The sequence below is a fragment of the Patella vulgata genome, chromosome 5, assembly GCF_932274485.2.
Source record: "Patella vulgata chromosome 5, xgPatVulg1.2, whole genome shotgun sequence".
Taxonomy (NCBI): Eukaryota; Metazoa; Mollusca; class Gastropoda; family Patellidae; genus Patella; species Patella vulgata.
The window spans coordinates 30,290,856-30,314,590 of record NC_065883.2 but is presented as its reverse complement, the minus strand read 5'-3'; the positions used below and the strand labels follow the sequence as shown (position 1 = coordinate 30,314,590).

Sequence of the window (23,735 nt, the reverse complement as noted above, 5' to 3'; positions counted from 1 at the left end):
ATTTGCCTTGAACTAAATCTTTGAGTTTTTTTGCGCACTGTGTAGAACATGCTCGGTATCCGCAGTTGTATAGTTCTGTTCTACTCCACTGACATCTGTGTCCATCCACGGGGGAGACAAATAGTCAAATTATCCGCCCTTGATACCTCTGCTATTTTTATCGACCAATCGAGTGGGCGAAGGGAAGTAACACTCATTGTATTTTAACTAAGATTATTGCGGTGAACGGAAATAATGACGCCAAGACTGGTTTGTAAATTGTTTTTTGATTGGTTCGTAGAATCCAACTATCCCAAATAAGATTATCGTGGTGAACGGAAACAATGACGCCAAGACTGGTATGTAAACTGTTTTTTGATTGGTTCGTGAAAACCCCGTAGATGGACCCAGAGGTTAGTGGAGTAGAACGGAGGGATACCACACGGGATACCGAGAATGTGTGTAGACGGAATCACTATCTATCTTCCTGGGACATTTTTATAGCGAAGTATTCGCGCATAATTCGTTCGTTTGTTCGTGGGGCTTAACGTTCGATTTCCACCGATGGTGATATCGGCTACAAGTGTTTCCTAGGAAATTTGCAAGTAAAGAAAATCGTAAACTCCGATCTATAGGGGGCTGAGTCATATTAAGGATTTTCGAAAACCCCATATCGTCGTGGCCGAGTCAAAAGGCCGAATCATATCTTTAAATAATAATAATATGTCCCTTTATAAAGCGCCAAATCCACAAGTCAGAAGGCCGAATCAGATTTTTAAATAATAATATTATGTCCATTTATATAGCGCCCAATCCACAAATCTTGCTCATAGTGCCTACAACAACTGTACAAAAGTCTTTTGGCTCTTAAGTTTTTTTGTCAATTTCTATAGTGAATTTTGAAAAGATGAGTCTGTAATCGAGATTTGAAGATTGACAAAGAAATCACAAAATGGATTTCAACTGGGAGTGAATCCCATCTTTCAGCGACAGCAACAGCAAACGCCCCTTGTCCAAATGTAGCGGGTTTCCACATTGGTACGACTAGCTGAGTGAGATTGTTTGAACGCAACTGTCTATTTGGAATATACACATGTACTGTTGAATTTATTTGCAGAGGTAATCAGGAGTCTCTCCGCTGACACACTGATATGTTAGGCAGAGTATTTTAAAGTCTATCCTGACACTGACTGGTAACCGATGAAGGGTTTGGAGAACTGGGACTATGTGACAATGACATGGAGATATTGTGACCATTCTTACTGTGAGATTTTGGATTCGCTGAAGCCGATTTAGTCGATTTTGGGGTAGGTCGCGATAGAATTAATGATCGCGCTAGAGCATGGCGGATGGAACTGATGTTCTTCAGATGTCAGTAGTATTTTCACACACAACATCAACTTGTTTTATAAAGTTCAGACCACTATCCAATAATACGCCTAAATTTATGAACCCTGATGTTGCGGAAATTCCATATCTTCCATGTCGAATTTTAAATTTGACAGGTCCGATAATCGAGTTTTGGAGTCGAAAAGGATAACTGCATTTTATCTGCATTTAATTTCAAGCAATTTAAAGCGATTTTGCTAGATTGTTCAGGCATTAATCGTTAAGCAAAATAAGCACATGCTTAGAGCATTACGAGAAGGGGGCACCACAGAATTTTTCTGCTTTGTTGGATGACAAATTAAAAATATTTAATATAATAAATAATTTATAACTTTTAATTAGTTTTTCATTGTTTTGGCTTTTCTTAATGTTACTTGCTTTGCCTCAACTAATAAAAACATTACTTTTGTTATATCGAAAAAACAATTTATTTTATGGCTTATCATTTTTTATGGTTTTAATTACATATGTATGGGGGCACCAAAATCTTTTAAGTGCTTAGGACCTCTATGGGTCTTAATCCGGCCCTGTGTTCAGATGAACCAAAATTCGCATAGATATTAGATTTCAGAAGGAGTAAGGATATCCAGTTTTTGAAAAAGTGTTAGCGAAATGTGCTACCGCAATCAATGACCACATAGTCATATCTTTAACCATACTCCCGATATAATATATTAACTCATTTGTATTTAACTAAATATATATTTTTTTACTTTTTACTAATTGCATCATTTAGAGTATGCTCAATAATATGATTATACTTTTAAAGGACGTATTTGTATTTGTGGCAATAATTTCTTACGAGAGAGGAATTCATATAATCTTCCGACTCCGATACCATAATTAGTATACGTGTATTATGTAAATATTCATTGATAAATATTGTATGAAAAGAATATGCTCTTATTTTCTGTTACCAAGGTCACAGTGTAACTAAGCACGTCGGAGTATTAATCAGCGGTCTATTGACATGTACCTTTGATCTGAGGACAATAATACTTCCTGATTCTGCCTCTTGGACTATTCAGGATACGACTTGACAAGCCTTTACCACACTGCAAAATTGTAAACACAGTTATTCAAGGAGCTAAACCTCTAACTTAATATTGTACATAATATTCGAAATTAAAATCGGAAATTAGAGTTCAATATTGGCACATTTCAATCGATATTGGTGTCGTTGTCTTACCATGACAATAATATGGGATCCTAATATCCAATTTTTAAGACACAATGAACATTTAAAATCATTACACCACTCATGTATTTCTATTGTTTCGAGCTCCATTTGTAATGAACAAAGAAAAACATATCCCTTAAGACAATGTGGAAGTAATTACAAATGCCTGATTCCCAAACGACAAAAAAAACACATGTAGAATGGACTAAGAAGGCACAGACGACTACAATTTAATTTGGACTGTTCGCGTATTTCACCGAACATAATTGATTAGAAATTATAATAAAAATTCTAAAATTGAATATAAATCATTTTATATACACTCAAACAACATTAATGTATGTTTTATACACATTTCTGTCTATGTTAAGGTCCCAAAGAATTGAGCTAAACGCGCTTTAACATGTCCTTAAATATATTTTAAATGGCAACGAGTCTATTAAGTCAATACAATTTGTTATCATTAACCAACCCTTTGTCATGTTATATGTTTAATATATATAGATATTTATCTTGGCCCCTTTAGTGTTACGCCTATATGTTGCTGCATGGCATATAACTTTTAGCAATTGGACATGAAAGTTTCGTGTCTGATTTTACTTTATACGCAATAGTAAAATTATTTTGCCGCCAACCGCCCGTCATCAGTTGAGTGAAATTCAAATATATTTTCCCTCTGAAATCTGCCGAGACTGGCCGTTCTGGGCCCTTATTCACGAAAACTTAAACTAAGTTACAACCGAAATTTTAAGAAATACTGCAACTTCATTGGATATATGCAAATTGGTTTTACTGGTCAGCCAATCGAATTGCAGTATTTCTTAAAATGTCGATTGTATCTTAGTTTAAGTTTTCGTGAATAAGGGCCCAGCTACATGGATAAGTAGGGCATTTGTAATACATTAAGTAGTGGGGCAAATGCTTTGTACAATATACCGAAGCAGTTGGGCAACCAAGAGGTTTTGGTACTATTTGAACATCAAACTTGCATCCCAAAGCACGGGTTATTCCCATCCCAAATCTCCACTAAGGCTTGTGAAATGCGAGAAGTTTATCGTGGCCCTCGTAAATTGTAAAGTTATGAGTTCACTGTGTAATTGATTATTTGTTAATAATGCTCGTGCTGTTGTTGGCTTTATCAATAAATTGTATGTATTGGTTTATGTTATATTACAAAATGTAATCACACCAGCAAACTATATTATATAAATGCTATATAATTACACAATATATTAGCGATTGGATGCCCTATAATTGTGTTATATTTGTATAATTAAACATAAATTATGCAGAGCTAAATCTGCCTATTGCAGGTCTTTCTGTAGGCCTGAAATGTTTTCTAAATTATTAATAAGACATTAATTAACTGATCCAGGCCATAATGAACTCTCGAAGGCATCGTATTTCTCCAATATTAAACAGATTAGGACGGTTCAGCCATATTTTGATTTAATCTAAAAATGGAGGAACGAGACTTAGCTTCGAACAACCAGTATGGTGGTCCAGTATGGTGGTTGAAATTATTACACACGTCTTGTCAAACCTTCAAAGGCTAATATCTTCGCTCGCAATGGAGTAATTTGAATGGCTAGCTCTTTATCTAAATCTTACATAATGTATCTTTAATGATCAGTTTATTTTACTATACTGTATTAGGACCGTGTTCTTTAAATGTCAACTTTATTCACAGGCTTGCTATACAAATATATTAGGTATAACCTCTAACATTATCAATATAAAGAGCTTCGACCCTATTTATCACTTAACGTCTAGATCAGACATAATTATTTATAATACTGAACTCAGTTTACTAATATATAAGTATGTGTCGTACATTTACAATACCCCGAAGAACGTATGACTGGGGGAGGGGGGCATTTATATATATATAAAATAAACAGTGCCACACAGTGACTGTATTAGCAAGTATTACAAGACTAATCATACGCCTTTCATTTTTAATCCACATGGGGGATCATGTGGCTAAGTGGGCAAGACGCTGGCTCGCTAGCCTGGAGGTCGGGTGTTCGATCCCTGCATTGGCCGAGAAAGTTCATCCAGATTTTCCGGCGTGGTTCTCCCTTGTCAGTGATGCAGGATGCAGGACGGAGGGGCTGTACACATTGGCGTGCACGTAAAAGATCCCTTGGCAGTTGGAATTCGATATAAGAGTAGGCCGTAGTGCCGCTGTCCGGGCAAAATTCCCCTCATAGCACACTGTATGGCGTATGCCCGTCTTCATTAGCCCAGTTCGGAGCAAAACAGTAGGACGTTAAACTTAAACCCCATTTCATTTCATTTCATTTCATTTTTAATCCACATAAAACCCAGGAACAAACCATTCCATTACGTTCCAATTTATATTAATTAAAGAGTTTAGCATTCCATTTTGTTATCTTTATCTAACAGATGTTCCTTTATTTCCACCGAGTAGTTCATTATTGATTCCTTGATTCATTAGGTTTATTACTTTTCAAATTTCATTACGTTCCAATTTATATTAATTAAAGAGTTTGGCATTCCATTTTTTATCTTTATCTAAGAGATGTTCTTTTATTTCCACCGAGTAGTTCATTATTGATTCCTTGATTCATTAGGTTTATCACTTTTCAAATGACAAAAAGGTATAACCGCTAGGTTCTTCAATAGTTAACAAGTCTGGAATGGTTCTTCAATCTTTTAATTACTGGAACTTATATCTTACAAATGACAATAATTCAATACATACAATGTACACATCCAGCACAGTGGATGACCGACATAGCTGCTGCTAAGTTGGGAGATCTAATCACTTGCTTATTGATGTACATAATCCTTTTTATATTCTAACTATAAATGTATAAGCTCAAAATATATACTATACAGGATTATCTCTAGAGACATCCACATAAATAAACATTAATGGATTAAATACTTAACTAATTACCCTGACTGATATTAACCATGACACATTAAATACTATCTAAAACTGACTGGTCATTATGCCTGGTCATAAATGGTCGAAAGTAACATGGAAATTATTTTCTACAGAAAGAGATATATAGGAGGAACAGCCAGAATTTGTATTTGGCAACTGGTTAGGATTGATTGTGCTTGATATTGTCGTCACCCCTGTCTGTTCGAATGTGGAAGCTCTTATCTGTTTTCATGACGAATACTTTTGATTTTCAACTAAAGTTATCATCTGATAATTGGTATGATAAATGTTAGCACTGGCTCTAACTAGAAGCCAATCGCATTTTAATCATTTCTGATGATTACTACACATGGGTTTGTTTATCTTAATCAGCCTTTGGTATCTTGTAAATTCTGCCATTACCTACAAAGTGGGCTGCCCAGATGACATAGCTGCTGTGGCGTATCTTTCGTTGCCTTCCTTTTAACTTATATCATGCAAAACCCAATTATACAAAGTTCTTGTGAACTAACAGAATTGTGAGAAGTCCGCAATCCATCACTTGACAATGTTTAAAGTGCAAGGAGATTTGCGTAGGTTGACCGTAAAGTAGGGATGTCAAAGAATATATATCACATAATGTCTTCATTAGTAGAAATGATTGCAGAGTTCAGTCGTGGCAGGGATATCCGATTAGTAGTCTGTGAGTACAGATAGCAATTAACAAAATTCACAGACAGGATGCTTGAAAAACGATGATTCGTGTAGGGTGACTATCGCATCAGTACTGACAGTATGTGCAGGAGGACCACACTACACACAAACAAAAGACATAAGACAAACTTGCGGACTATTACTTATCATCATCACACGTTGGGGGTCTTGACCATACAAATTCGGACGTTCTGTTAGTGGCTTTCAAAAAGTTTAACAAAATGAAATGAAATGGGGTTTAACGTCCTACTGTTCTGCTCTGAGGGACATTTTGCCCGATTAGCAGCGCTACGGCCTACTCTTATATCAAATTCCAACTGCCAAAGAATCTTTTACGTGCACGCCAATGTGTACACGGGATCTCGGTTTTCCGTCCCATCCGAACGACTGAATTGTCGGTGATAAGTTCGTTAATTACATGAAGTATCTTGGTGAGAGTGAGAATATCACTAGATTTCTTACACTGGGCTTAGATATAAACTAAAATTGTCCGAAGCAATACAAATTAGAAAGTTGCTATTCTTAATATGATATATAATTATGTTTAAAAGATTGGTTCATCGACTTCGTTGATATCAAATGTCACTTCCATTTAGTGTTAGACTAGTTTATAACGATTCCACCTTCTCGCGCAGTACTCTGATAAAGTGAAGATTTATTAGGAACAATTACATGGCTGTCGAGGTGCCTTCCTCCTAACAGCCTTTCAATTCCTAAATATCTGCTACTTCGAAGGCTTTTCACTGATTCCAACCAGCACTTGACAGAATTTAGATTGACCCGATACCATAGTTATCTCTTACTGTGTGACAGCAAGTTATTATTAAGGGTTTTATCTTGCCAGGAAAAATAATATTGTCGATGAAGGTTCTCGCGCCAACGATTCGTGTTGATGACTTATTCTCCATTTCTTGTTCCCGATTAGTACCTGGTCAATGACATTACATTGATCGCACTTGCTGATATTTTTACACTAGAAGTAATTTGCTGATTTCCGTTTTCCAATTAATGAAGAGAATTGCTCACAACTGGAGAAACCACTCAACATTTCCATATCTATAGTTATATCTGATAAATGTGGATGCATGTCAGGCACACCTAGCCCCCAATATTTTCAAGATATGGATATAATTTTTGGGCCTCTGTTCCCCCTAAGCGACTTTGTCAGTATGTGTTATAACTAATCACTGAAAAATAAGGAGACATCTCACATTCCGCACGACACTCAATCAGGATATATTTGACTTGTTCTCAAAACTGTAAACATTATGTCCTTAGAGTAAAGAATACTTGTCAGTTATACGTGTGTATTATATGTTCTTTATTCCTGGTGCGTAGCTGTTTAGTGCCTTAAATCCATCCAGTTATACGGCATCTGATTTATAACATTGATCATCTCTTCGTATATTCACGTAAAAATATAATCCTTTAAATAAAAGATTGAAAGAAGATATTTAGTATTAAGGAGCATCAAAGATTCAAGATGACACTCAATATATTTGTAATGGGTTCCAGGAGACATTTATTTTCCCACGCGCAAAAGGATTACCAGGTTTTATGTTCATGCACTTCAATCAAAGTTAAAAGTAAAATAATATATTTTTTAGTTGTCTGTGGGCTTCTAAAATGAGAAGTGGTATCTGATATAATATTATAGAGAAATGTGCATACTCTGCCTCGTGTTTCATACATCAGACTTCAGTCAAACGCATGGGTAATTGGAATATGCTGAACGTTGATTACCATCTTTTAACTGGTAATATTAAAAACAGTTTAACTTTAGGCAATCTATACTCTATACTCGTCTAACAATAGTATTTCAAGTAGTCGGCTAGAAACTATTAAGCTTGTCTTGTCGACATTCTTTAATACCCGATTAATGTAACAAACTTTACAAGGGTCACGACATCCTAAATTCCCACCATCTTCCCATCTTTAAAGCTATAGCCAGTGGCGTGGTTATTATTCTAGGCATCGGATACCACCTATCGTTCGGGCAGTTCACGTGGCTATCTTTTTTATTTTTCATTTATATTTAAACAGCTAGGTTGTTGCTGATGGTTCTTTTCCCGGGTTTATTCTGCCTTAAAACCACCTCTGTCGTTAGTTACAAATAGGGACGAATATCTTGCATTTGAGAATATATTTTATAGGGGCAATAATCAAGACAAAATACTACAAGATCCCTTAAACAATCCAAACCCCACATAATAGTGTTAATGAGTAAATGAATATCATAGCTAATCAGCACAATGTCGTGCATAGAGTAAATTGGTTGATCTGTTGGGGGTGCACCCGGCGCACGCACCCCCCCCCCCCACACACACACACACCCATCTGGATCCAGGGGCGCACTTTAGAACCGGATTCATGTCTTAGATCACTGGAAAAGCATTTTTGGGCTTCTTTTTTTCGGAATGTCCTGGAGAAACTACCGGGACCCCCCACCCACCCACGTTGTGCACTTGGCGCCCTCGCCACTCCCTTTCCATCGCCTCTGGATTCACCCTTGGTATGAGTGTGATGATTGTAGAAATAAGATGTTCATTAGTAGTGAATATTACAAGGATATCACAGGTGTATGTTTCAATCGTAACAGACAGGTCTCATTAGTAGACAGACCATCACTGAATGCAAATAGCAACATATACATGCACGAGGCGTTTAATATCTCATTAAAGCCCCATTCACGCATAATGATGACCTCGCTACGTGCTTATTACGCGCTAACAAAAATCTATAGACAGTGGTGAGGTCTCGGTGACGGGGGGTTTGGATGGTCTAGTTGTCTAGAGCGGTCACTTCTGGGTTGCGGTCGTAATTTCGATCCCTCGTTTGAGTGAATGTGACTTGGAGATAAAGGGCTCCTCCGCAACCTCATTGGTTTACTCCAAGTACTCCAGGAAGTCCCATTGTGCGTGCGCTATAACAAAAATATGGTTTGCGATATCACCCTCGGTGGAAGCGGACGTTAAACACTAAGAGAATAAGAAAACGGGAAATGCGGAAACACCTCTGAAGTGTGAATAGTATCACAGTTTCTATCTATTATAAAACATAGGTTGGAGAATAACCATTACTACAAACTAAAATAGTATCATAGTTTATATCTATAATAAAACATGAAATTAGGTTGAAGAATATCCATCGTAGATTGTGGGTTTTTTTCTAACCCAAATCGAAATAATACCACCCCGTTATTAGGAAGGCATCTCTTAAAACAAACATTTCGTTGGGACAATTAGGCTTTGTCCCGTTAACGACCTTTCCTGTCCGTAAAATCTGATACACCATAATATTTCCATTGATCCCAACGTCACTTAACATGTACCTTTATCTGGAACTCTCATGATCTGAATAAAATGCACCTATTCTTATTAAGGACTACATCTCGTCATCTCGATACTGTCAATATAATAAAATGTTCTCATAGTTCCTGTCAATTACAAGTCAACATTATAACATCTATGGTCCTGGCTGTTTGATAAGTGAAACAGATCAGTTCATTCTTATTGAATAAGATGCTGATAGATGTTATATAGTGCCTGGTTCTTAATGTATAGCCAAGACAATAGATATATCGTCCTTGTATTAAGACCAATTTCTTTACTCGGGGTTATCTCGTGGTGCCCTTCAATCATACACGATGAACACATGGGTAATGACATCCATTAATACGCCATTGATATAAAACTGAATAAGGGTCATCAATCATTCCATTTTATACCTCGATATATTTTGTTTCAAGAGACAGCTATAACTACCCGTGTGGGTTTTACCTCATATACCCACTTGCCTTCAATCGAGAGTTGTCACAGCAAGTGGTTATTTAATCAGTTAAACAAGAATGATATTACAAGATACATAAATGCTTGAAAATTATTGGTTGCCCCATTGATTCCAAAAGCCATATAACTATATTTAAGTCGTGCGGAGTAAATGAGTTCCCGCCTACTCTTTTACAAATATCGATGTTATGTTTCATATTATATTTCAGAGTGTATTCAGTGAAAAACGTACGCAACACTTGATAACTGTTCTGCACAATGGTTAACATTATTTATACACCAGACTCGAATATATTATTGTCTCGTTGAAAGGACTAATCTCTTGACATTGGTAAAAAAAGATCTTGACAAATGCCTGATGGCGAGAATGTCAAAATGTTATATTATTTTTGTTCATGTAGGAAATATATTTAACTCATCTCAATAATCAGCAGTATAATATACTAATGTCCAAAATAAAGTATACACTATACATTTCGTGCTGCATCAACCAAAGTCGGTTTCCATTGTATGCGGCATTTGGGTACTATGTTGAGTTTGGACGCAAGAGACAAGCTCAGTAATGTTTTATCAAATGTTTTTAATCTAATCAAAACTTAGTCATATTTTATATAAGTGTTTATGAATTTGCAGCTTGATTCCTAGCATTATTATTACCAATTACCTTTCAATATTGTCCTTCTACATCTCCAATACTAAGGGCTTCTTCCATATCAAAAGTGATAACATGGTAACGTGCGTTTCAAAGGGGAAATGAATGGTCTGTCTCGCATACTGCACATTCTGCTTGATAGACTTAACAGCCTATGAAATGTGGTATATTATTCTTCCAGTCAATGATTAGTTTTGATTACTATTATCAAATGTCGGATTTCCGCACCTTTATCTGACCCAAGTTCCAACTGTGGGCGACTTCTATTTCTGCCGATCATTATTTTTTAACAGTTACCGGTCTTTTGTACGTGGAACTAATTAGGTGTTATATAATAATTAACGAAGAATATGAATTCTGCAATGATGTCATGAGAATAACCTGATGAAAGAAGTCATGCAGAGCTTTTTTTTGTCATTATGTGTATCGTATTCTGCTAATAATCTATATCTTAACTCGTAAGCTCGACCAGTTCTATAATTATAGTAGAATGATGTATTATTGGGCCTTTCAGGGATGTGCCCAGGATTTGCTGAGTGGTGGAAAAAATAGCTTCCGAGAGGAGCAATGAAAAAAAAATTTTGGGAGGGGAGCGTGGTCTTTTATGAACATTCAACCCTTCTTGGTGGCAAGTATAAATAAAATGGACTGTAGTCCAGCTGTCTCTAGGATTTAGTTTAGATTCGGTAGATTTAACGGTAGAATGAGTACATTACAAATTGATCGTAAAACCGAAAGTACGACACCATTTACGATATCCAAACCTTTAACATTGGAGTGCCGTAAATTGTTCTGGGTAACCTATTTACGGCAAATATACAAATTTAAAGACCGTAGTAAAATGAATAGACCTAAACAACTTCTAAATATAAATAAACAAAATACCAATACTTCTTTCTTTAAACTAATTTGGGATAATAGGGTCTACTACGGCACACAAAAATAAATTATGCCGTGGTAGACATGGTTTGCGTCAGCTTTTACCATGGCTTTGCCGTTTGCCGTGGTAAATTTTTCGAGCGCTGAGTTTGTGTACAGAGAAGGAAGAAGGGGTTTAAATACGACTGGGCGGCTTTCTTCGATTTTTTCTTTGTGCTGGGCGGCAACAAATAGTGCCACTCGGCATGGGCACATCCCTGGCCTTTGGTGACAGATGTACGATTGTTAAACAAGTCAGCAATAAACGGTTAAATGTAAGATTATACTGATCATGTGCCTGTTTTAACGAATATTATCAAATTTTTGTCCAAAGATGACTCGTGATCCTTATTATAATCTCCCTAGCAGTCAGATCAATAATTCTGATATGCCATGCTGATAATTATTTACTTTCATGGGGCTCTGGATGATTGTCCCCAAGACAATTTCTAAGCTAATGAACACACATTATTGGAGGGCGGGGGGACACCGGTTCCGCCGGTCCCGTGTGGTCTTCCCTGACAGCTAAAAGTAATTTACGCGTTCAATGCTTCCAGTACAGAAAAACACTCTTAAATAATTAATGAGAAGCCAATCTAAACGCTTCCTAGATTCACAAGTTCAAATTGTAACCTTAACATACTGAAACCTCTTTGATTTGTTTGAAAAATAAAATTGGCAATTTTATTGGACTTTATGTAAAGTTTGTTTTGTAGATATAACCCATATTGAGATATAGCCGATTTTGCGTTCCACTTCTGTCGTCGCAGTAAGAATAAAATGAAACTAAAATGGGTAAACATGCTGCAATCGTATAAGGTTGTGTGATCTCTAATCGAAATAGTACATGGGATCAAAGGGGTTTAGCTCAAAGATTTAGACGTCCAAAACTTCAAAGTTTATCAATATAAAAAGGACCGAATATGTGTTACTGCGTTACATCTCATGCCATCTTTTCTATAATAAAAACCACAACAATAAGCAATTTTCTGGAACTGTCGGTCTTCAAATTTTTGAATTTGGTTGGATTTCGGTTAGTGATTAGAGACAAGGTGTGTATTCGAATAACTTTTACTTTTGGTAGAGCAAAATATTGTATAGTTTATATTCAAAAGTATAGTATAAATGTAAGTATCCCTTTAAGATATTCAATCAATTTTCAGGTCAGATCCATCTATATAACACAGACAGGGACTAATTTAACCACCGATATGCCACCCGGCCATAGATTTCTCATTAAGCCTGCTCGTTACGCTTTTCGATTTTTGATGATATCAACTTACATCGAACCAACTAAAAAAGCCTGCTCTAATCGGAGAAGCAATGTATATGTTGATCACGTTACTTGCTAATTGATGGGCAAAAAACACACGACACCCTGTGAAAATTGTTGATGAAACTGGTTTATTATCACTAATTCAATCATTTATCCCTTTTTCTGAAATAAAATTAGCTGAGTAGCTAACAAGTGTACGTCTTACCTGGCAATTTGGAGAATGAAATGAGTTTAACGTTCTACTGTTCTGCTCCATCCGGGTTAATGAAGACGGGCATGCGTCATGCCAACTGTCAAGGGTTCCTTTCCGTGCACGCTAATGTGTACACAGAACCTAGGTTTTTCGCCCCATTCAAGGAGCGTTCTTTATCGACAATTTAGGGAGCATCAACCATGGGGATGCGGCATAGTGTCTGTTAAAGATATCCACAGCTCCAAATGACCCAGCAGGATTCTTTCCTTCCCATTAACTCAATCTCGCAGTGACAACCGTGTCCTCGCGGGTAATGTTTGGAATGCATGGAAACTGTCTTAATTCGTCTCCCGTTTGGGGTGGGGGGTATCTGAATAGCCGAATGGTTAGCATGTGCGCACTGTATCGTAAGGTTTGTCATTGAGTCAGCTGGGGGTTCCCCGGTTGTACGTGACAAAGAGTAGGGTCGCCTGCCCAACCTCTTGGGTTTTCTCTGGGTCCTCCGGATTCCTCCCACTGCTAAAGACCCGTACGCGCAAGCGAATTATTGAAATAAAAATGAACCATATGTTAGTCTATCTCTCTCTCTCTCTCTCTCTCTCTCTCTCTCGTCTCCCGTTTCAATCGGCGACAGAGTGATAAGTACAATGGTCTTATAAAAACGCGCAGCCGCAGTTTTGATCACAAAGTTACTCAAGTTAAGTTTCAGAAGGATTTCCACTACTGCTAACGTAAATATTTTTATCAGATAATTGTGACATGTTGGGCTCTTTGTGGTTATATCATCGGAATATTCAACAAAATGATATAGACCAAGGAACGTTAATAGGGAGAGGATTACTTGTTTGAGACCTGATATGTAAAACGTACGCTGTCAATTTGTAATCTCACATACATCCTTGTTGTGCTTGCATTTCAGCTTGTGTCTTATTGATTATTGCTTGCATTATTGGCAATACAAAATAAAGACAGCTATTCGAATATTTCAAGGGAACTACTCTTAGCAAAGATTTTATAAAATAAGTCGTTGCGATTCATCTGCTTTATATCCTCAATATAGATAATTACCCACGACATTATAAACTCGGTAAATAGTTAGAAACATGGTACCAGGTGTCTGTGAGTGATATTTCACAGGTTTAGTCTTCCCAGCAGACGGATTAAAACTTGTTTTGGCAAATCAACAAAAATCGTCATATTTATAGTTAACACTTACTGACTGTTCTTATAATAGGAGATGTAACAATTAATAGACCCAAATTTGTGTAGTAAAGTAATTTCCTTCCTCACACAAGTAGGTTATTTTCCGCAGACATGAATGATCAAATCTTTATATGTAGGTTATACTACTTATACGTATATTTGACAGCTTACCTATTCTTAGATATATAAACCACTAGTGTGGGTTAGTAACTATAAACAACCTGATGCCAACTTGTCATTGTTATCATCACCATTCACCCCTAACATTCACAAGACATTCCAGTATCATCATTATCAACATTTACCTCGCCATCAGTCTAGTGTCTTTATCACGATTTTCATAATCATGAAATTGATGCTGATCTTCATCATCACCATCCTCGTAATCTAAGAATATATTTTCGTAGACTATTATGGTATTGTATAAAAAGACTATGATATATAGTGCCAATTGGCCATTTGGAGTTTATTAATACATGTGGGGAATGTAGTTGAATTTCTTTCTTTGATAATATTTTTTTTTATACGTGCAGGTATGAAGAAATCTGAATGCTAAAGTAACCAGATATTGACTTATCGTCTGCTTGAAAACATCATCATTCTAGACAGGTAAATATACTGAAATAAATTCACAAATAGCGCATATTTCTAATTTATTTGCTGGCAAATGTTTTGTTCAATAAAATGAAAACACAGATTGTCAGCTAATTGGACTTACTTTATTGCAGAACTACGATCCAATTGCGATCTGCGTGAAATTATAGAACTCTAGACTACTAACGATTCTGACGAAACGACTGTTTTCGTGCAAGAATGCTTATAAGCTCATAACCGCGATGAGATACGGAAAGCCTTGCCACAAAAATTGTATAGTCTGTAAAAACTTCCGATAGACTTTTTATCACGCCGAAAGAAAATGTCAGATCATTAAGTACAATGAAAATGTCAGATTTGGGCAACTAAATCATCGGTTCCAATTTGTATCGAACCCGACAGGATAGGGTTCTAAATCTAATTGTGGCGATGTAATTTTCAAAATTTTCTGAGGGATGGCCACCGAATCATTGGTGGGGCCTCCGGCAACCCGTTGTCCCTTAATCAGCCCTTGCCATTTCTCTGGACATAATCTGCATCAGTACATACTGTGAAATAACGAATACTACTACTACTGCAGATCACTGGATACTTCTAAATATTCATAATCCATTTTGTTAGTGCATGTCCAAATGACCAACAACACATTATTTGAATTTACATGATTCGTTCGTGTTAGCGGCGTCGGAGCACGGTGGCTTCTATACGTAAACATTTCATGCACTTTATGTTGTTTTAATCCGAAAGAAGCCGCAGACTGTTATTGTATTGTACTCATATTCAAATATATTCTAATTTTGGTTACGGCATATTTAAACAAAATCTAGATAACATCTAAAATTAAACCACTTTTGTAATAAGCTATACTGAGTTGGCTCGCTGATGTCATACACATTATTCCGTATAATCACTTTATGTGCTCTTTAAACGATGAGTCGATCCGGGCCCTCGTTACCGGAACTGGATTATTGACAGGAATGAAATCGTTTTTGTTATAAAATGTACTAGTAATTTTAAATACAAAATTGTCTTCTTAAAGAGGTTCCATTCACTGTGTCAATACAATATTCAGACAGTGACTTGTTCAGTAAGGCCACTCCCATGTTCACTCCTTTCCTGTTAGGATGGATTGTATCGCTTTCTTTCTTGTAATATTGGTTATAATAAGGTGTAATTATGTAGGCCATACCTGTTTAATTGCCCTGTTTTAAGTTGACGGTTAATTGGTTATAAATAAATGAACACCCCTTGGGTAAGATCGTATTTTATGATCACCTAGTTGAACATTAAACAGAATCCTAGTCTAGTGAGATGGTGGTGGGTATTAATAAATCTGCGATGAAAGGCAAGGCATGTGTTTTATTAGAAGGGTGACACGCATTACAGACAGGTAATATTTCTGATAATTTAACATATAACCGTATATAATATGAGAAGAAAGGTGGGTTTAGTTCAAATATTTTAACCAGCATCTGTTTTAAGGTATTGGGCTAGTATCAATATATGAATACAGAACCTATGTTTATGAAACTTAAAACATTACCTTAGTCGGTAACGAGATAATGAATTTAGAGATAGCAGTTATGATTATATTTTATGGCGGAATGGATGGCGCATGTATGCGTGAAAGGGTTAAGAATATATTTTCAATCCTACTTAGATATGCTCAGTCTCAAAACTGTTGAGCATTCTATTCTCTTCTTCTTGGGAGCCGCGGTGTCTCAGTGAGTAAAACTTTGGCTCACTAACCTGGAGGTTCCGTGTTCGATCACGGTGTTGGTCGAAAAAGTTCATCGGGATTTTCCGGCGTGGTTTCCCTTGCCAGTGTTGCAGGACAGATGGTCTGGCAAGGGACAGCGTATAGTCTTTTGGATGGGACGAAAATTCGGGTTCCATGTGCACATTAACGTGCACGTAAAATAATCCTTCGCAGATGAAATTCGATATAAGAGTAGGGTGTAGTGCCGCTGTACGGGCAAAATGACCCCCATAACACACTACACGGCGTATGCCGGTATTCATTAGGCCAGTCGGCGCAGAAAAGTAGGACGTTAAACCCTATTATATTATAGCTCAGTTGTATATCGTATACGCCCGTCTTCATTAGCCCAGTCAGAGCATAACAGCATGACGTTAAACGGCATTTCATTTTCATTTCTAGCATACACAGGGCCGTTCTAAATGTTGTCGAAGGTCTAAGATACAGAACTTGTTAACGATGTGATTCTTATGAGGGATTCGAAAACAAGAAATATTTTAACCTAAAGAAATCGGTGATAAAACTGCACACCATTGGCGTTTGATCCTGCCAAATCCAAGTTAAAAAACGACTTAAAAAATAAATAACAGTTGGCCCAGATTCGAGATTTTTAATTTAGTTTACAATTTAGTCTTTCTGTTTTGTGATTTCTGTATTTTCCTTTTGAAGGTGAATTAATATCACGCTATGCTGTAGGGTATAAAATCTGGTCTCTGTTGAATGTAAACAATACGTTTAATTTCATACTTGAAACCTCGTGATTACAGTTATTATGAATTCTTTCTTCGGTTTCGTTGGTGTTATAATTAAGATAAGTGGCCATATGCCTAGAGGAATGGGCTTGTTTAAAATGAAATGAAATGAAATGAGGTTTAACGTCCTACTGTTTTGCTTCTAAACTGGGTTAATGAAGACAGGTATACACCATACAGTGTGCTATGAGGGAAATTTTGCCCGGGCAATGGCACTGTGGCCAACTCTTATATCGAATTCCAACTGCCAAGGGATCTTTTACGTGCACGCCAATGTATAGACGGGATCTCGGGTTTTCGTCCCATCCGAACGACTAGACCGCTGTCCTTGTCAGGTCCCCCGTTCTGCACCACTGACAAGGGGGAACGACTTTGGAAAAGAACCCCCTTCGTTGTAAACTATATCATAGATGGAATACTATAATGAAAGCATTCTTTTATTGAAATTGAGTATCAGCAACACATAGACAAAACATCCGTAGTGGCCTGGGTTATACGGTACATTGAAAACAAGTAGGCCTCGGTCTGTTTCAATTTGTCCCTTGGATGAGAAAAAGAATCTGCATATTGGTAACTTCATGATGTACAAAACGGTATAAGTTAGACGTCTGTAGTAAAGGGGCCGGGATAAAATTTATGAGGTAAATATGCAAAATCAGAAGCCACAATGTAAATGAATTAAAGTTCCACGAAAATTAAAACTTTTCGGGAAAGATCGATAGATTTGCTTGACGGTATAACGTAACTAAAATGATAATCTTTAAATGGCATTTAGTAACTGGATAGAGTAACAACAAAAACACATACTTATGGAAAAACAGCTACTAGTGTATTTTAAGGCGACGTTTCAAAGAGTATTCTTTCAACGTTATCAAGCCTGTTTTTCCATAAGTATGAGGTTGTTTACACTAGAGACTTTTGGCAAGAGTAATTTCCTGGTCCGTATCGCGTATCCGTATGGATTTTGCGTGTTACGTCATCAATGTCTGTGTATTTCTCATACGTGATACGGCACACGGATACGACAGCACGTATGGAACGGCTTTCATACGGAAATGTTCCGTATAACACTGTCGTCTTTTTACCGTCGTTTTTTCTACTTTTATACGCTGAAATGTTGCATCATAGCGTTTTTATGAATCTATGTGTATCCTAGAACACGAAGGTGTATATTTGATGTGATTTTAACAGTGATAACGACTGGAATTTAATCATTATTTTTGATGGGTTGTTCTCGGAATTTTCATATTTTTCCCGCCTGTCTGCATACTGGTTGATCTACGGGCTAAACTTTCTGAAATGATACATTAGTGAAACCAAAAATTTCTAAAATCTGCCAAAACTCTAAAACTACATTGACGCAACGTATCACGTATACGATACGGATACGGGATACGGATGGGAAAAATCCGCTTGCCAAAAGTCTCTTATATCGTGTAGCCTAATCAACATTTGTTGACGCGTAACCAGACAAATCGTGTGGTTTCTGTGTGAAATTACCTTTCTATTCTCTCAAAAAACCTTATATGCACGAGACAAAGATTCGCACTAAATTAACCATTCCATTTATATTCAACACATTATTTTTCAGTTTTCTGGTATTAGCGAGGGATAGTATATTTGTTAGGACAAGTAGGAACAGGTTTAGATGAAAAATAACAAACAGTTTTTTTTATTACCAACTGCTTCTTTACCGCTTGTGTTATTAACTTCCGTCTACCTGGAACAATGTCAAAATTTGATTCACTCTTAATCCACAAGCTTGATGTTATGCCAATTGATACAAGACACGACTAAAGAGGGTGGTCTGCTGGTTAATTGTTCTTTATTTATAATATTTATTAGTAGATCTCCACACATAATTACTGGTGCCTACATACTTAAGACTCGGTATGTTTTGGATCTTTTTCATGCCAAGCTAGAAGTATTTGATTAGTCATTAGCTAGTGCCAGATAACATTTGTATTTGAACAGCACCTGAAGTCTGATTTGAATAAGCCAGATTGAACTGGAGAGCCAGATTAAATCAAATCGAAATTAATCTTTTACCGACCAGAAAGTGCCTCTTTAAATAAAGTACAGTTGTAGAAGTTGGGAGGGTGAAATGAAAAGTCTAGGTATCATAAGTAAAACAACTGCCTCATCACTCGAATTGTTGGCATAGTTTCTAGTTCAGAGCATAGCAGCCGTATGATGCCGAACTTCTATATTACTGTTAAATAGGTTTCAGAAAGTATACTTTACTTATATTTTATTACCTGTCGTTAATTACATTGTGTATATATCTCTTAGCACCAGTTAAAGATAAATTTAAAGTAGCTTTGTACGTACGTACGTAAGTATATATCTTTCCTTTCTCAAAATACTAGTGCTCACAAAACGATTCAAATTCAAATAGTTTTTCGAGGTTATTGGAATTAAATTACCGTTACATATGAAACGAATATTAAAACAGCATTCGATGTAATGACTTCGAATGTTTGAAGAGTAAAATCAGGATTCGATGTAACCACTAAAACATACACAACACATCTGATAATGAGCAATAACACAGGATAAAATGAATGTTTTAAAAAGACATTTATTTTATGAATAAACGAAGTTCAGTATTTTCACGCTCTGAAATAACAAGTATAAGAAATGTGAATATTGGAATTGTCTTACAACAGAAGAAGGCATGGTGTACTCGTATCGTATGGCAAGTTTAAAAACCTAAAAAGACTCCCAAGTGAAGTAATAGACCTACAGTATAAACATTGATTATGTATAGTGGCAACCCGCTAGTCTCCTGATGATAGAAATCCAAACAGACCAGCCAACCAGACATCTGTATAACAATCGGATATAATGATAGAATTCGTCTGGTACCGCATCAGAAGCTTCGGTATGTTTATGTTGAAATTCCAGTTCCAAGTTTGATAGCGTCAGAAAGTTCATAGTTTCATCATTCATCATCCAATCTTAGTCTCCAATGTTAGCCTTTGTGGGGGAGGGGGGGTGTCTCCGATCCCTGCGTTCTCGGAATTTTCCGGCGTGACAACGTTTGTCTCCATGAACATGGATACTAGGAGATTTTAAAATCATAAATAATGTTCGTGCGTGTCGCCCGATATTCACCAAATACAAAGTGAAGGTAAAAGCTAATGGACGTTAATAGCTCATTAGATACGTTAGTCTAATACAATTACACTGAAAGTTAAGTGACATTTTTACCTAGAAATTGTTCATGTCATTAAACTCCTGAGCTATAACTCACTCATTAAACCCTAGCCATCCGTATTCAGACAATTTTGTAGAATAACCGTATACATATTGAAGTTTAATTTTGAGTAGTGCTATTTGTATTTGCTATTTTATATAGTGCTGTCGGAATTTGATATATTGAATAGTGCTACCTGTATTTGATATTTTGAGTAGTGCTATCTGCATTTGATATTTTATATAGTGTTATCTGTATTTGATATTTTTTATATAGTGTTATATGTATTTGGTGTTTTGAATAGATCTATCCGTGTTTGATAGTTTGAATAGTGCTATCTGTGTTGGTAGTTTGAATAGATCTATCTCTGATATTTTGAATAGTGTTATCTGCATTGATATTTTGAATAGTGTTATCTGAATTTTTGATGTTTATTTCATAACGTTCGTTATGCAAAAGTCATGATTTATTGCACTGAGATATTTTGTCTCCAAACAATACCCCTATACCGCACTATTGACATCCTACATAATTATTGCTTGTTATTTACAGGTCTGTATCGACCCATGACTACATTTAGTTTATCCGTGAACTAATAAAGCTCCCAGACAAAATTATTTTACATGAATAATTTATGTCCATTTATTAGGGACAAAACGCATAAAAACACACAATCGTCTAGTTAGGAACATCAACATCTCATATTCGATCACTGTTAAAGTTACCCCAAACGCTATTGACAGGAATGTGAAGTAGTAGTATTAGGTATTCAATATAGAATAAGTCTATTTAAATTTTATGTGAAGTAGTTGTATTATGTATTAAATATAGAATAAGCCCATATATATGAAGTATTAGTATTAGGTATTCAAGATATATAAGTCTATTATGTTAAGTAATAGTCTGTATTAGATATTAGAGATAATAGTAAGCCTATTTATGTGAAGTTGTAGTATTAGGTATTCAATATAAGCCTATTTATTTGAAGTATTAGTATTAGGTATTCTAGACAGAATAAGTTTGATTTTTGCATAAAAACCGTAATATTCCCTAACGCGAATTAGGGCTAATCCGCTAATTGTGCAGTGATGTTTGTTTTCTTATTTTATATCCCGCCATATGTACGAAATCAAGCAATAATTTAACAGACTGAAGCTACTGGTAAAGAAAGACATATTTAATAAAGGAAGTCCATTAATTTGTTATGATAAATACAATCATTTATTTAATTCCTTTCAATTCCATTATTTGCTTCAACCAATGAAGTACGTCTAGTGTTTAGCACAGGTTTCTATTCCAGTTTGTCGGTGTTACTGGTCTTTGGTTTACATTCCAATGTGCGACATGTTTCTCAAATGAGGGCGACGCAAGATATATCAAATCCATCGCCATTAGCATTCTTTGGTGAATTTGCCGTTTTTCTATTTCCTACTTCCTGGCTTGGAGTGGGATCTAGCCATCTTATTGCGGAATAGTTGCCCGATCCATGTAAGAAGAACTTATGTTATGAAATATTTGTAATGCCTTTATTGGACATCATCATTCAATACGATTGATATATAGAGGGAATATAGAGCTTTGAAAGCTATATAGTGATTTGTCTCGAGGTTATGTCCCAACCATGTAATCGAAATTAAATCATGATGTATATTTGCACCTGAAATCTGTGACAAAACACGATAGAAAATGATTAATTTAATAAACATGACTGGAAGGTGTTCACAATACGGATACTAGAAGCATAATCTTATTGGCACAGTTTTAATTTGTGTTTGAAAGGCCCAGAACACAAACTGCAATTGTTTTGAAGGAGCTTCTACTCCCGCATTATAAAATTATTGTTAAATTATGTTGTTGTTGTTTTTTTTAAATTGATTCGTTTTCACCCTCTCCTTTAAATAATACAGTATTGTCATGGGCAAGTAGCATCTTTTGTATCATTACAATGTGCACCCATCCAGTTGTTTTGGAGTATGGACCTGGAGATGAAGGTGCAGGAGGTTGAGGTGCCGAAAGTTTATACTTACTTAATTAAAGGTGAATTGGGTAAGATTAGATAAAGAACTGACAATTCTCGCTATAATAAATAAAAAATAGATAATGAAAAGGGAATGTTGAAAATTTCAGTTAAATTACTTCACTCTGACAGTGTAGCCTTGGTTGTCATTGCTACCGTTGTTACATTAAGGATAAACAAAGTTTCGATTATTCATTTTTACGGTAAATCATCAACAGCAAAATGTATTTAAATATACGTAATATCGGAGCAATCCGATGGCATCGAGAGTTGATTATGGTCTTGGTAAGTTAATCAATGTCTAATTAATAATTCATCATTTAAGGCCTAAAGAAAGACCTGCAACAGGAAGATTTAGCTCTTGCATAATGCTTGTTTAAATTTACTCTAACTTACCCTTTTAAGATTGTTTTAAACTATTGGTCAGAAGTAAGAAATCCCCTGACTTACAAAATGTTCAATATTCGTAGTTAATGTGTTTGTTTTGTTTTTTAAAAAATATAATAAATTGTTTTCTTTTTGTTCTAACTTGTTAACTGCAACTAAGAAATCCTTCGTAGTTGACCTGATTTTTAAAAAAATATACAAGATAATAATTTTCTTTCTGTTCTAACTTAATTGTTTTAAACTATTCCACAAAATGTTTAATAATTGTACTTTGACCCGTTCTCATTTTAATAATATAGGCAAGAAATTACTTTACTTTCTCTTATTGACATTGATTATTAAGAAGCGATCAATAAAATTCTGATTTTTGCAGCTGTGCTTTCATAAAGTCGATATAAGTTTACCACTATAAAATCTTTTTATTTTCTGAACAAGTTGACAGAATCAATATAATCTATTGTCGCCCTTTGTAAAACCTCGGTTCCAAGAGAGCACATGTATATGTTAATAACAACATTGATGTCAAATGAATTTCCCGTCGTCATGTCAATCGAACATATAGAGACCTTAAAGGGAAAGGTTTCTACATTTAAAATATATAAACATCACATCAAGAATTACAAGATAATGAAATATGAGATTTCTTAATACCAGACCGACAACGTATGTCTAAACTCCAATCAAAGAAATATAACATTTCCGAACTTCAAACAAAGAAATATTATGAGATTTCCAAACTTCAAACTAAGAAATAAGAGATATCCCAACTCCAAACTAAGAATATGTGATTTCTAAACTTCAAATTAATAAATATGAAAATTAAAAACTGCAAACTAAAA

General features: G+C 35.8%; 1 long non-coding RNA gene across 1 annotated transcript in view; it reads left to right on the top strand.

Annotated features, from left to right (window-relative positions):
• The window catches only part of LOC126821792 (uncharacterized), a 40,789-nt gene that overhangs the window by 13,478 nt on the left and 3,576 nt on the right, over window positions 1-23,735 (top strand). Inside the window, exon 2 of the long non-coding RNA XR_007680498.2 lies at window positions 14,722-14,797. This is a non-coding gene — a long non-coding RNA (uncharacterized LOC126821792). The remainder of the gene's footprint in view (window positions 1-14,721; window positions 14,798-23,735) is intronic.